The sequence below is a fragment of the Desmodus rotundus genome, chromosome 2 (assembly GCF_022682495.2).
Source record: "Desmodus rotundus isolate HL8 chromosome 2, HLdesRot8A.1, whole genome shotgun sequence".
NCBI lineage: Eukaryota > Metazoa > Chordata > Mammalia > Chiroptera > Phyllostomidae > Desmodus > Desmodus rotundus.
In genome coordinates, this window is record NC_071388.1 from 151,366,167 (window position 1) to 151,381,169 (window position 15,003).

Sequence of the window (15,003 nt, forward strand, 5' to 3'; positions counted from 1 at the left end):
CATGAATGGTCTGAAATCTCTGGTCCTTAAAGGCGATTTTAGTTTTGGGCAAATCCAGAAGATGCAGGGCACCAAATCTGGGCTGTAGTGGGGCTGGGTCATCTGGGTGATTTGATGTTTCACCAAAAACCTCTGCCAGATATGATACATGAGCAGGTGCATTGTCGTGATGAAGATGCCAATCACTAGTTGCCCATAGCTGCAGCCTTCTGAATCACATGAATAATAGTTTCCATGGAGGAATGTTCAAGCTCAATGCAAAATTTGATACAGATGCATTTCTCCACTCACTCAGTCATTTTGAATGTGAAAGTCACACAGTACACATGCTCACTCAATGGTGTCTACCACTCCCACTGACTAGTACAGTGAAGTCATCATTGTTCACACACGCACATTCCAGTCCATTCTCCTTGGCTGCCAGGTTACATTTATGCCATGCAAACTGATCTTGTTATATTAACAATGGCTACACTTTTTCCGGACAGATCTCATACTTCTAACAATTCAACATATATTTCCAAGGACAATAATCACATACTTATTTTTACTCATATGTTTATACCTTTCCAACCCTCACACTAAATATATTATATATTAATTTTTATAATATATAATATATATTATATATTGATTTTTCTTAATCTAATAAATTTCCTTGCTTCAACATGAAAGATTCTCCACCTAGTCAATAGTAGTGAGCATTTCCTCTGACCTAAAGGTTGCAATGTGCTTTTCACAGTGAGAGCAATAGATATTCCAAGATAATATCTATTACTTATTGCTAAATTTTTGATTTAAAAAATGAACTTGTTATGAGTGAAATTTTATCCCCCCAAAACTCATATGTTGAAGCCCTAATAAGCATTGTAACTCTCTTTGGAAATAGGGCCTTTAGGTGATAATTAAAGTTAAGTCTGGTTGTAAGGCGGACCTTAATTCAATAGGGCTGGTGTCCTTAGAAGAAAAGGAAGGGGCACCGGAGACCACTCTTACTTCCCATCATACACAAAGGTAAGGACTTGTGCAGACACAGTGAGAAGGCAGTAGTCAACAGGTCAGGAAGAGAGGTCTCACCAGCAACCAGCACTGCTGGTGCCTTGATCTTCAACTTCTAGCCTCCAGACCTGTGAGAAGAAACACTTCTGTTTTTTAAGCCACTTGGTCTGTGGTATTTTGTATGGCAGCTTGATCATACTAATACAGGGGCATTTAGCATCAGAGAAATAAAACAGATAAAGAAAGATTTTGAAAATAACAAAATATTCTTAATATTCAGATATCAGAAGCAACTATGAAGTCAAGCAAAATAACTCAATAAACATTTACTAAGCCCTGAATCTAGCAGCTGTTGCTGACTCTTTTAATCAATAGTCATTGTCATTTCCAGAACGCCCCTACACTTTGCTTTATTGCTAGCATAACAGGCCTCTGACCTGAGAGATATAGAATTAGATAAAATATATTTAAAAATTCAAAATGTTTGTGTGTATTGGTTTCATCCTGTGGCTTTCCACAGGAGATTACGGCGGAGAGAAATTTAACCTGAGGAAGGTTGAGCTGAAAGGAGAAAGGGAAGAAAATGCAGCCTTGAGAAGAAAAAAATGCTTTCTTGTCTTTATTAGGTCTTCTACGTAGACTGACCCCTTTATATGCTGCTTCTCAGGGTTTATAAGACAAATCTCTCTGTCCTTGAGCTAAAGCCAGCTTCTTTAGAGAACCAGGAGGCAAACAACTGCAGAAGGTAAGGAGGTGAGGAGTGCAGAAAATATAACTGTTGAGAGTGACACCCACACCTATAGCAGGGTTCTTTCATTAGTCATTCTTCACCAGACAGAATGAACAAGCACTGTTAAAATGAAACCCAGAGCCCTGGCCAGAGAGCTCAATCGGCTAGAGAATTGTCCAGATACGCCAAGGTTGCTGGTTTGATCCCGGTCAGGGCACATACAAGAACCAACCAATGAGTGCATAAAAAAGTGGAGCAACAAATCAGTTTCTCTCTGTCTCTCCCTCTCTCTGTCTCTCAAATCAGTAAATAATTTTTAAAATAATATCTGATGAGTCATTATTATTTACTGTACTAAAGGCAGAATCTATTAAACTAAAGGTCAGATGTGGAAAGAACATGGAGTTCAGTGTAGTCAAGATCTTGGTTGTAGGTATTAGCCCAACAGATAAGTATTACAGAAGATTCAAGTTTCTGAGGGGGCTCTATTAATAGAAAGGCACTGACAGCACGTACTGACCAGGCAAAAACCTGTGAATATTCAATACTAAGGCCACTGACTTAACACCAATATGAAGTGAACCACTAAAGCAGTGTAGATGTAGAAAGGATCTGTTTCTGTGTGGACAGGCAGGACAATGGAAAAGGGGCCTCTTCCTTGACAGCGGAACTTCTAGACTGGCCAACATAGAAGCCTATTCCACTGGCAGACAGGAACTCAACTATTTTTTTTATTTTTTATTTTTTAATTTTTAATTTTTAAATATTTTATTTAATTTTTAGAGAGTTGGGAAGGGAGAGTGAAAGAGAGGGAGAGAAATATCAATGTGTGGTTGCCCCTTGTGTGCTCCCTACTGGGGACCTGGCCCACAACCCAGGCATGTGCCCTGACTGGGAATTGAACAGGCAATCCTTTGCTTTGCAGTCTGGCACTCAATCCACTGAGCCACACCAGCCAGGGCTATTTTTATTTTTTTAATTACAGCTGACATTCATATTATATTAGTTTCCAGTTTACGTTATAGTGGTTAGACATTCATATAACTTACAAAGTGACCCCCCAACCCCATAAGTCTAGTACCTATTGGCACCACACACTGTTTTTACAATATTACTGACTGTATTCCCCATGCTGTACTTTATATGCCAGCAACTATTTTGTAACTGCCAATTTGTAATTCTGTTTAGCAGGAAATGTATGCTGGGGAGATACTGCTGCACTTCCTATTCTGCTGTTTTTCAAGCAGGTACTTTTCTTATAGGTGTTGTGTTTCTGCTCTGCCATTTTGTATCGTGTTTCCTGAAGGTGGGTAGCTCCAGGCTACAAGGTACCTTGCTCTGCTGAGAACAACATGCTGTCCATAAATGCCTCACCCTGGATCAGCTTTAGCTTTACACTGTGCTTTTCTCTTGTTCTTGTCTATCAGAGAAAGAAACATCCTATTATATGGCATAATAAAGACTACAAAGAGAAAGAAATTGCCCTATTTTTATAGGTGATTTGTGTGGGTGTGTTAACATACACATAGCATAAAAACTAACCATTTTAAAGTGTATAATTTTTGTGACATTTGGTACATTCAACATGCTGTCAATCCTGACCACTACTGAGTCCTAAAACATTCTGACCACCCCCCCAAAAAATAACTCCATACTATGGAGCAGCAACTTCCCACTCCCCCTCCCCTATACCATGGCCACCACAATTCTACCCTCTGTCTCTATGAATGTACCTATTCTGAGTACTTTAGAATTGCATTTTTGTGTGTGTTTTCCCCTAAAACCTATTTAGAAAAAAGGTAAAAGTCAAGACAATCTCAGAGCTAAAAATCCACTGGCCAATGCAAAATAATCAGGCTCATTATATACTTTATACCAAATTATCCAATATTTGAAACTAAACAGATTCTGTATGGCATTTTTTCTTTGCTCAGTCATTATCATTATTAAAGCATTTTTAGGAAAATGTTCATATTCAAATTACCATTTCATTTTACTTTTCTTTGTATAATCACTAACAGATCTTAATTTTTTTCTTTACATATAGGTAGGGACCTCACTGACCTTTGTCTAATTCTGTCTGATGACCAGCCAATACTGAGCAATTAAAAACATTCTACTGACAGAAAAAAAAACAAAACCTATCAGGACTTTCAAAGGTATTTTAGTTTGAAAGAAAGTGACCTCTTAAAAGATGTAGGTGTTTATTCTTACTAAAAGAGTCATCTATATAAACACATAATTTATGTTCTTAATAAATTTAAAAAAAAAGACTTTGCCTATTTGAATTTTACAAGTAGTATAAAAGAATAAAAATGGAGAGTAATTAGCTTTATGAAGACTTTGAAGAGGATTTAAAACATAACATTAAAAATTATTAATAGAGGCAGTGAATACAGCAAAATACCAAATTACTAAAGAAATTTAAAATCTCAAAAATTTTCCTCAAATTCAGAGAGGAGAAAGGGAAAATTATTAAAGAATTAAAAAGTTAAATCAAAACATTAAAGAAGAATAAATTCACAAATAACTGTTTCTAAAATAATGTGACATAGGGACACTGATTAGCTGAATTAAAACACATCAAAAAGTTACAATAACCACAAATGTGATACCAATTAAGAAATGGAAAGCCTTCCTGGCTGATGTGGCTCAGTGTATTGAGTGCAGCCTGTGAGCCAAAGAGTCACCAATCTGATTCTCAGTCAGGGCACATGGCTGGGTTGGGGGCCAGGTTGCCAGTAGGGGGCACAAGAGGGGCAACCACACATTGATGTTTCCCTCCCTCTCTTTCTCCCTCCCTCCCCCTCTGTCTAAAAATAAATCAAAATAATATTTTTTAAAAAGAATTGGAAAACCTTTAAGCAAGGACAACATAGGTTATACAAACCTCTCTCTTTCTGTTTCTTTCTCACCCCTCTCCCTACCACATGCATATAACCACATATCAAATGAGAAAATGTTTGGTAAATTGAGCATCTGGAAAACCAAATTCAATCAAGAAATAAACTTTACTGGGCCACAGAGTTGACTTGCAAGTGAAGATATGTCACAAGAGGGGTGTGGAGGCAAGTATTAAAGAACAATTTTCCATGTAGGAACCAAAGACTCTGCCCAAATTCATATGGGGAGTTATTAAGATAATTCAAGAAATGGAGACTTGGTCTAAAGCCAACAGAATATTACTAGTGTTAACAAGTCCTGAAAGAAATGAGATAGTTTTAGTTCACCTTTTAAAAGACTCTACCTCACCAGTGAATAGAGAGTTATTAAGAATTCTGAACAAACTTGGACACATATATCAAAATAAAACATACATGTAGTAAACACAAGTGTAAAAAGAACTTAACATCATGAAAAATAAAATATTGATGAATATTTAACTGATCTCTGGTGGTGGAAAGGTTTTCTTGCCTTTAAGCAATAGAAAAATAATGTTCAAAGACTAATAAATTTTACTATGTAAGTAAAATTAATATGTATCTTTATAATGCACATTATAAACAAAATAAAGGTAAAGCTGAGGAAAACATTTGTAATCAATATGTGAAAGTTTCATGTCATGTAATATTTAAAGAGGCCATATAGATTGATTACAACAAATGCATATTTAGAAATAATCACAGGGGAAAAGGAAATATTTATAAGAAAAATGATTCACAGAAAAGAAAATATGAATGGCCAGTAGATGTTGAAAAGAACTTTCAAAAAGTAATAAAAATGTACCTTTTATCCTTTCAAAAAAACTTTTACTCAGAGTTGATGAGAAATCCAAAAATGCGTGTTCTTCTTATGTACTGATGAGGAGAACATTAATTTTGTTTTTGTTAATCTTAAAAATGTTTAAAACATCTATAAAAAACACTTATAATGTTCATATAATTCTAATCAGTGAAATGCCTAAGAAACTATCCCTAAAAGGTAATTTAAAATTCAAACATCTTGTTTGAGACACTCTGTGCTTCCTGGACTTGCTTGTCTGTTTCTTTCACCAAATTAGGGAAGTTTTCTTTCATTATTTTTTTAAATACATTTCCAATTTCTTCCTCTTTCTCTTCTCCTTCCAGCACCCTTATCATGTGACTGTTGGAATGCTTGAAGTTGTCCCAGAGGCTGCTTACCCTATTGTCTTTTTTTTTTATTATTATTTTTTCTTCTTGTTCTGATTAGTTGTTTTTTGCTTCCTCATGTTCCAAATCATTGATATAATTCTTGGCTTCATCCACGCTACTGTTCTTTTCCTGTAAATTGTTCTTTATTTTAGTTAGTGTATCCTTCATTTCTGACTGGGTCTTTTTTATGCTGCTGAAGTTCTAAGTTCCATGAGTGTCCTTATAACCAGTGTTTTGAACTATACATCTGATAGATTGTTTATCTCCATTTTGTTTAGGTGTTTTTGGGGGGTTTTGATCTGTCCTTTTATTTGGGCCATGTTTCTTTGTCTCCTCATTTTGGCAGCCTCCCTGTGTTTGTTTCTATGTGTTAGGTAGAGCTGCTATGACTTCCTGTCTTGGTAGCATAGCCTAATGTGGTAGGTGTCCTGTAGAGTCCAGTTGTCCAGCCTCCCCTATCACCCAAGCTGGGTACTCAAGGTGCACCCTTTGTGTGGGCTGGGGACACCCTCCTCTTGTATTTTAGCCTTGATTGCTATTGGCAGGTCAATGGGAGGGATTTACCAAGGCCATTCAGCTTCACTGACTGGCTATGACCACTGTCCACAAACCTCCACCCTCTGTGGAATTAACTGTGCAGGGATAGGGTGGGTGCAAAGAGCCTGACACCAAGACACATCATAATTAAAATGACAAAGGTCAACGAGAGAATCTTTTTCTTTAAGATTTTATTTATTTATTTTTAGACAGAGGGAAAGGAGGAAGAAAGAGAGGGAGAGAAACATCAATGTGTGCTTGCCTCTTGCACACCCCCTATTGGGGACCTGGCCCGCAACCCAGGCATATGCTCTAGACTGAGAATCAAACCAGCAAACCTTTGATTCACAGGCTGGCACTCAACCACTGAGCCATAATAGCCAGGGCTCAAAGAGAGAATCTTAAAAGCATTAAGAAAAGAAGTAGTTAGTTACCTACAAGGGAATTCCCATAAGACTGTCAGCTGATTTCTCAAAAGAAACTTTTCGGGCTATAAAGGACTGACAAAAAATATTCAAGGTCATGAAAAGCAGGGACATATAGCCAAGATTGCTTTACCCGGCAAAGATACCATTTAGAATAGAAGGGCAGATAAAGAGCTTCCCAGACAAGAAAAAAACTAAAGAAGTTCATTATCATGAAACCATTATTATATGAATTGTTAAGGGGACTTATTTAAGAAAAAGAAGATCAAAACTCTAAAATGTAAAATGGCAATAAATACATATCTACCAACAATTGAATTTAAAAAACGAACTAAGCAAACAAGAACAGAGACAGACTCATGGATACAGAGAGTGTTTTGATGGTTGCTAGAAGGGAGCAGGGTGGGGGGAATGGATGAAGAGGCATTAAGAAGTACAAATAGGTAGTTACAGAATAGCCATGGGGATTAAGTACAGTATAGGAAATAGAATAGCCAAGAAACTTATGCACATGACCCTTGGACACGAACAATGGTGTGGTGACTACTTGAGAGAGTGGGGGCTGATGTGTGGAGGGTGAGAATGGGAGAAAAATTGGAACAACAATAATAGCATAATCAATAAAATATAATTTTAAAAGATCATACTTTTGTCACATGCTTAAGATTTTTTCCTTTCTGTTTGGTGATTATACAATAGGTATTAAAATAATTTAGAAAATCTATAACAGAAAAAATATAAAAACAAATATTTTTAAAAATAAGCTCCTTGCATTATTATACTGACTAGTTCAAATAGGCGAAAGTCTAAGCATTAAGAGAAGCCATATTTAAACACATTGTGGTAGACAACTTAAAAAATATTTTAAAATTTAAGTTGACACACGATATTACATTAGTTTTGGATTTCAAGTTTTAATAGTTATAAAGTATACATGTACAAAGATATTTCATGAAATAATTTAATAGGTAAAAAGATATTAAGTATATTTTTAATCAAAAAGACATAATAACAAGTCTTGGTAAGGATGGAGAGCAATTGGAACTAGATGCATTGCTGGTAGGAATGGAAAAAGGTACAGCTGATTCTGCAGGAGGTTTGGTGCTTCTGTAAAGAGCTAGACAAGGGAGCCACCATGTGACCTAGCTACTCTACTTCCAGGTGTACACCCTAGAGTGTTAAAAATACACATTCACACAAAAACTTAGTTATGAATGATAACATAATTAGTCATAACACTCAAAAGGTAGAACCCCAACTGTTTATCAGCTTATGAGTGAATAAGCAAATGCATTATATTCATACACTAGAATATTATTCAGCCATAAGAAGTAGTATTTATACACGCTGCAGCATGGATGATCCTTAAAAACAGTATGCTAAGTGAGAGAAGCCAGACAGAAAAGGATATATGTTGTATAATTACATTTATATGAATGGATATGCAAATCTATATATAGAGAAAAGAGATTCAGGGTTATATGGGTTGCAAAGGGCTGGGGGAAGTGCCTAATGAGGAATGAGATCTAATGGGTAAAGGGTTTTTTTTGTGGGGGTAATGAATAATTTGTGCAATTAGGCTATGGTAATGGTTACACATTTTTGTGAATATATTAAACCAACTAAACTGTACACTCTACAAAAGTGAATATTATCTCATTAGAAAGTGAAAAATATATACTAACACTAATTTCAGTTATGTAAAACATATATAAATATATAAAGTAGAAAAATAATTGTAAAAGCATACCAAATTGTTGATGATGGTTATTTATAGGTCTTGGAATTTTGTATTATAGTATTTTTTTAAATACAGTTTTATATTCTTTAAGCTTTCTATAAAGGACACAGGTCTTTACAAAAAGAAATATGAAATATTCTTTCTAAAGTCAGAAATATGCTAATTATTAGGTTTGTCAGAAATATACTAATTGTTAGGTTTGTGTTCTTGAGTGAGTTTTAAAATTCCTTTGATCCTCAGTTCTTTATCTATAAAATTAAGAAAATAATGTTTAGCTCATAGAACAGAAAATATTAATTAAGATGTATGGGGGAGGACATAATGAGGGAAATAAGGGGAAGGGTCCAGTCAAGGAAAATGTATAAAGGACCCATGGGCATGTACAACTGGTGGGAGGACTGAATATAGGAGGGGGTGGTGGGCAAGGCAGGGGAGAGTAATGGAGGAAAAATAAGGACAACTGTAACTGAACAACAATAAAAAATTTTTAAGGTATACATGAAGTAAATTTATTCTGAAGAATACAAGGTCTGTTCAGAAAGTATCCAGCCACATACTATGAAAAAGTGAGACATTTATTGAAGAAGATACTAGATATAAGAAACATTGTACATAGGACAATGATGCCTCAATCCCCTTCAAAGTAGGCACCTTGGGACCTCACACAGTTCTCTCAGTCTCCATCAGCTGACAGGTCGTATTTTCTTGAATCTCATCAACAGTCTGAAATCTCTGCTCTTTCAAAGGTGATTTTGGGTTTGGGAAAAGCCAGAAGTCACAGGGCACAAAAAGTCACCTCGTTGATTTGATGTTTCACAAAAAAACTCTGCATGAGACATGATCCATCAGCGGTTGCATTGTTTTGATGAACATGCCAATCACCACTTGCCCAAAGCTTCGACCTCCTGAATCATTCCAATAGTTTCCACAGAGTTTTCAAGCTCAATGTACTATTTGATGCACATTCATTGCTCTCTCTGCTTGCTCATTCATTTTAAGTACAATGGCCACACAGTACACATGCTCACTCAGTGGAGTCTACTGTCCGCACTGACTAGTACCGTGAAATCATTATTCACACATGTGTATTCCAGTCCACTCTCCTTGGCTGCCAGGTTGTGTAAATGTCACACAAACTGTTCTCATTATATTAACAATGGCTGGACTTTTTCTGGACAGAACTCATGTATGATCTAGTCACTCAATACATTTTATAATCAGGAAATGCTTATATTTTTAGAAAGCATTTTAGCTTAATTTTGTGACCCCATAGAAGTCTGCATCTCTTGACTTAAGTTTCTTCAAAACTTCAGCTTCTTTAATGGTTAAAGTTGTGAGCTTAGGGCTAGATGATTACTAAAAACCTCAGTTCTCACTATATCTCACTATATAAATATCTCACTATAAATAGATATTTTTAAAATATGGACTTAATACATAATTATGAAGGACATAGTTAACCATTAATAAATGGCCGTAGAAGCATAGGTGTTGGAAAACAATGACAATACCAGGCATGTACTGAGGTGTTTTTGGATGCTGTGAATGCCCCTAAAAGAAAATTTTACAAACTGGAGAGGAAACTGGTTAAAATAGGGTAAAACAGAGTGACAAATAACATTTTTTAAATCTTACCTGATATTCCATTGAAGTAGTAGCCTTTGGAAAGAAAACGGTGTTCCGAAACTTCTTTGATCAGCAGATACATGCCCATTTCTCTCCATGGAGCATGTTAACTGGGAACATTTTTTCACCTACTTCTGGCTCCCCTGAGGAAGAATTTTTCCTCAACATTCTGATCACCTCTCTTTGTCATCACGAAGGTGAGATGATGTGTCTGATGGGTAAATTTGGGGCAATTAACTAGACATGCTTGGCTTACCTCTGCCTGCCTTCCTCCTGGGAGCAAACTGTCTGCCGCAGACACACATTTTACTGCTGATCCAGGAGATTTGACTCTTTGGGGTGGTGGCCTGATCCTATCGTCCAGGGTTGCCAGCAACCTGCAGGGCATGGGTGACAGGGATATTAGTCTGCCAAATGAACAAACTGAGCTAAGGTAAATTAGCTGCACACAACCTCCTGACAAATAAGGCCCCAAAGTAGATTTTGATGTTTGATAATACATTTACGAGCTATATTTTAAAAACTTGTTTAGTAAATTGACATTTAGTATACATATACCATACTTATTTAGTAAAGGAATGAAAAAATTATGGAATTCGTTACCAATAAGAAAGGTCACAATAAAAGGAGTATATATAACATAACCCCAAACTTAAACCAAGCCCAACTGAATTAAAAAAAAAAAAGCCACAGTCTTAGATTGCTTATTTCTTTCCTATTTATTTTCATCTTGGTGTTTCTATGAAGCTAGAAACAGAGCATAATTTAACTCTTCAACAAAAGCAGATAACAGAATATATATTATGATAAGGCATGATAATTTTAGTTTGTCCTTTAACTTTAGTTCTCATAAATCTGTCATGTGGAAATTCTATAGAAATATTGTTTAAATATTTTTAATGAAAATTAAATTTGCCTGCCCTGGCCAGCATAGCTCAGTGGACTGGGCGTGGGCTGAAAACCAAAGAGTCACTGGTTCTTTTCCCAGTCAGGGCACATGCCTGGGTTGCAGGCCAGGTTCCCAGTGAGAGGCAACCACACATTGATATTTCTCTCCCTCTCTTTCTCCCTCCCTTGCCCTCTCTAGAAATAAATAAATAAACTCTTAAAAAAAAACCTTGCCTAAGGAGGTATAGGCTTGCTCATGAGATTAGGGTTTCTCATTATTCCCAGAGTCCAACCAGAAGCTGAGTAACTGATGATCCGGTAGGGATGAGGAAAATTTCCAACTTGGTGTCCAACAGGCACTCCAATATCTTTCCTCCTTTCTATTTTTAACATTTGAATCCATAGGTATTTCATTATTTCTTCCTTATTCATTGTTTAGGAATACTGAATAATGATAAAATTTTACATATTCAAGTAAACATTTCTTTATATTTTTGATAACTTCCAATTATAAATATATATATATATATATATGCTAGTCCATGCTTGGCCTTACACACTAAGAACTTTTACTTTATTTTTCTACCTAGTTGTTTTAATCTCTCTGTATAAAGATGATTATACCATCTGAGAATAATTAAGTTGTAATTACAGTTATGGGCCCAGAGCCTCATACTCTTAGAAGAGTGAACAAATTATGTAAATTCGTAGTGCTTTGGTCTATACCAATGTCAGAAAATGTACAGCAGAAGGGCTGCCACTCCTAGGCTTTTGACCATTAATCTAATATTGTGTTTTCTTAATACAAAACAGGCCCGGAACATCCTACTCAACATAAGACAGTACAGAAACAATGCTGAGTACAGAGACAATTCGGCCCATGATCAAGAAATGGAATCTAATTGCAATCTAGAGTACACACAGAGCCAAACATGTAGTAGTATGATTTTTAAAAAAATGAACCACTGTTGACCTTGCCTGTAACATATAGACTCTTAAATATTTGAAAAAAATGCAGAAGATTTGAATAGGATGATGAATGTGGTGCTAGTTCTGACAAGCAGCACTTTGGCAATTATATTACAATAAATGACAGGCGCTCATGCGTGCTCATAGCTATGAACTGAATAAATTTTACCCCATACATCTGAGGAAGCTACAGCTAACACAATGCCTTATTCTATGCAGCATTTGTATGAAAGTATTCAATTACATTATATAAATGCAACCAAGAATTGAACAAATATTATGGAACAGATATGGCAGGAATAGGTAAGGTAAGTAAGATACATTCAATCAGACTTTACTGTTGCTTATTTTTATTAATGTGACTGCTATTATTTTAGATCTTTTGTAAAATACGTGTTAAACTACTGCAAAATACAAGAGATCACTCACATGCACAGCAATACATAAGAGCCAAAACATAACTACAACCCTCTGTGTCCAATATACTGCATTAAGACTTCGACAAGATACAAATTGCTAAAAATTGTAAATAAATTTTGGCAGAAGCTTCAACAAATACTATACATATTAAGAAAGTTGAGTACCTGACATAAGAATTTCCCCAAGAGACTCCATAGTTGGGTATATACGCTTTTCTTTACCCAGCGTATGTCTCCCTCTTTGCTTCTCAAACCAGTAGGTGCAAGAGAATACCAGGAAGTCCAATACACTTTACCTGTGGTGAAATTGGCATCCTGGGGGGGGAAGTATTTGACAGTAACATAACTTGAAAAGAAGATTCACATGTAGCAGCAGAAGGCAAATGATAAACACCTATCCAGGGAGTATGATGAATTAGAAAGGTCACTAGCAAAATAAACACTTGTGAAATTGAAATGACGGACGGAGGGGTGGGGATTGGATAGAGAAGAATAGCAAAAGGCCTATTATCAGGAGATAAGAGGAATACACACAGATGTAAACACATTGTATGTAAAATAAATATTGATAAGCACTCATTCTCATTTTCACAGAGAGAAATGCTATATGGAGCCACATAGAGAGGTAATTTCCAACTACCTGATCAAATTGGTCAGTACTGAAAAGTTCTTAGCCAGTACTACTTTGAGTTAGTGTTACTATTTTAACTATATGGCAGAGAAAAAATAAAGAAGAAAACACTGTTTGGTATAAAAATATGTATACAAATAAAAAAAATACAAACAAATTTCTATGTATAACCAATTTGTTAACATTATTTTCTTATAGACAACATATGTTTGAAACTTGAATTGCTTAATATTTCTGGTCTACTTGGTAAATGAAGTCAAGCTGAAAAATAAAATCTAAACACAGGTTTAGTCAATGGAGTGTAAGCTTAGGTTAAAGGACTATAACTGTGCACACAATGCTTAATGTTTATCTTTAAAAGAAGTGTTTATTTGTGTAAAAGTATTTTTCCAGAAAATTATTTTTTAATCCTCCCAGAAGCAGCCTTTCCATTTATTTGCAAGCACAGTAAGACTAGGAGATCTTAAGAATAAAAAACCAAGCCTAAATAATAGAAAAGGTAGGCCACAGTGCGGGCATTGTGGGAAAGTTAAATGTTTAGACTGAGAAGGCTTTTATTTCATTCTTTGAAAATAATTGTATTTCTATTTAATTCATTTTGCTTGAACAATTTTATAAGTATAGCTATAAGGAGGAATTGACTTTAATTCCTGTAATTGTGTAGGAAAGCAAAAGAAATTTGCCCTGAAATCACAAGAGAACAAACCCAGGTTTCTGAAACTGAGCCTCCCCAGTCAAGGCAAACCAGCCGCTTACTCTACTCTCTGACAGTTAAATCTTTTTGCAAGTATTTTGCAGGAATACTTAAAGAGGATTTTGACAAAGATCAAAAAATGACATCTGTGAACACTGACGGGTCCTCATGAGTATCCCCTAAACTCGTTGTTACAGACTTAGCAAATACAAACACTACACACGGTGCTCACTGGTTTGCGTTATTTTATTTCTAAAATAATTCTATTGGTCTTAAGAAGAGAAATATTATTTTTCACAGAACCTGATAAAAAATTAAATAATCATTATTATTTATTTCTCCTTTGAAGTCTTAGATATGGAAGCTGAAATTGTTCCAAGTAGCATTAGAAGTAGCAAACCTGATGTGAGACCCAGTCCAAAAATCAGATTTTAGCATGGGGTTATACAGCCAAATTCTATATTTATTTGAGTTTCTTTGTTTTAATATACTCATTTGATAATTGATTTGAACTGCTTGATATTCCTAACATTTATTCAAATAAAAACAAAACCATATTGCCAAAACTCAAAAACCCACTGGAAAACACTTTACATATACCATTCTAATAAATCAGTAAATCACTATCATTTATGTTTCTCTCCATGTTCTTATTCTTTAATTTATCCTTTTTTCCTAACAATTAGAAATTAAAAGAGTTTTGGTTTGGTAGGGTGAAGTATTTTCTATTGGTACGACCTAAACCTCTCTCAGATAACAAGGATAAACTCTAAACAAAATATTTTTTAAAACATATATTGGAAGACATGGGAGATCAAATAAATAGAGACATAAAATTAAATGGAATTGTATCTTAACAATGTTTCCACTTTTCGACTAGCACACATTCTAGTTCATGTGGCACGAGGTGACGAGAACTCAGACAGAAAACCGCTGTCTCAGTGGCTTGAAGTCTCAGAGCATAGAGTCTGGGCTGCCAGAGTTGCTGGAAATTCAGAGTGAAAATCCCGGAAAGGAAGAAGACAGAGAAGGGATAGATCCCCGAATGTGTAACCACCCTCAGATCTTTGGCTATTCCCCAAACTGTGCGTGTGTGGGGAAGGCTGTATTGATAGTAGTGGAAAACATCAAGTGGAAGGCTGAATTACTTAGGCAGACATCTCAGTTTCTTCCCACAGAAGGAAGATACAATTTTGAGTTTGGGTTCTCAGTGAAATACCACAAAAGTATGC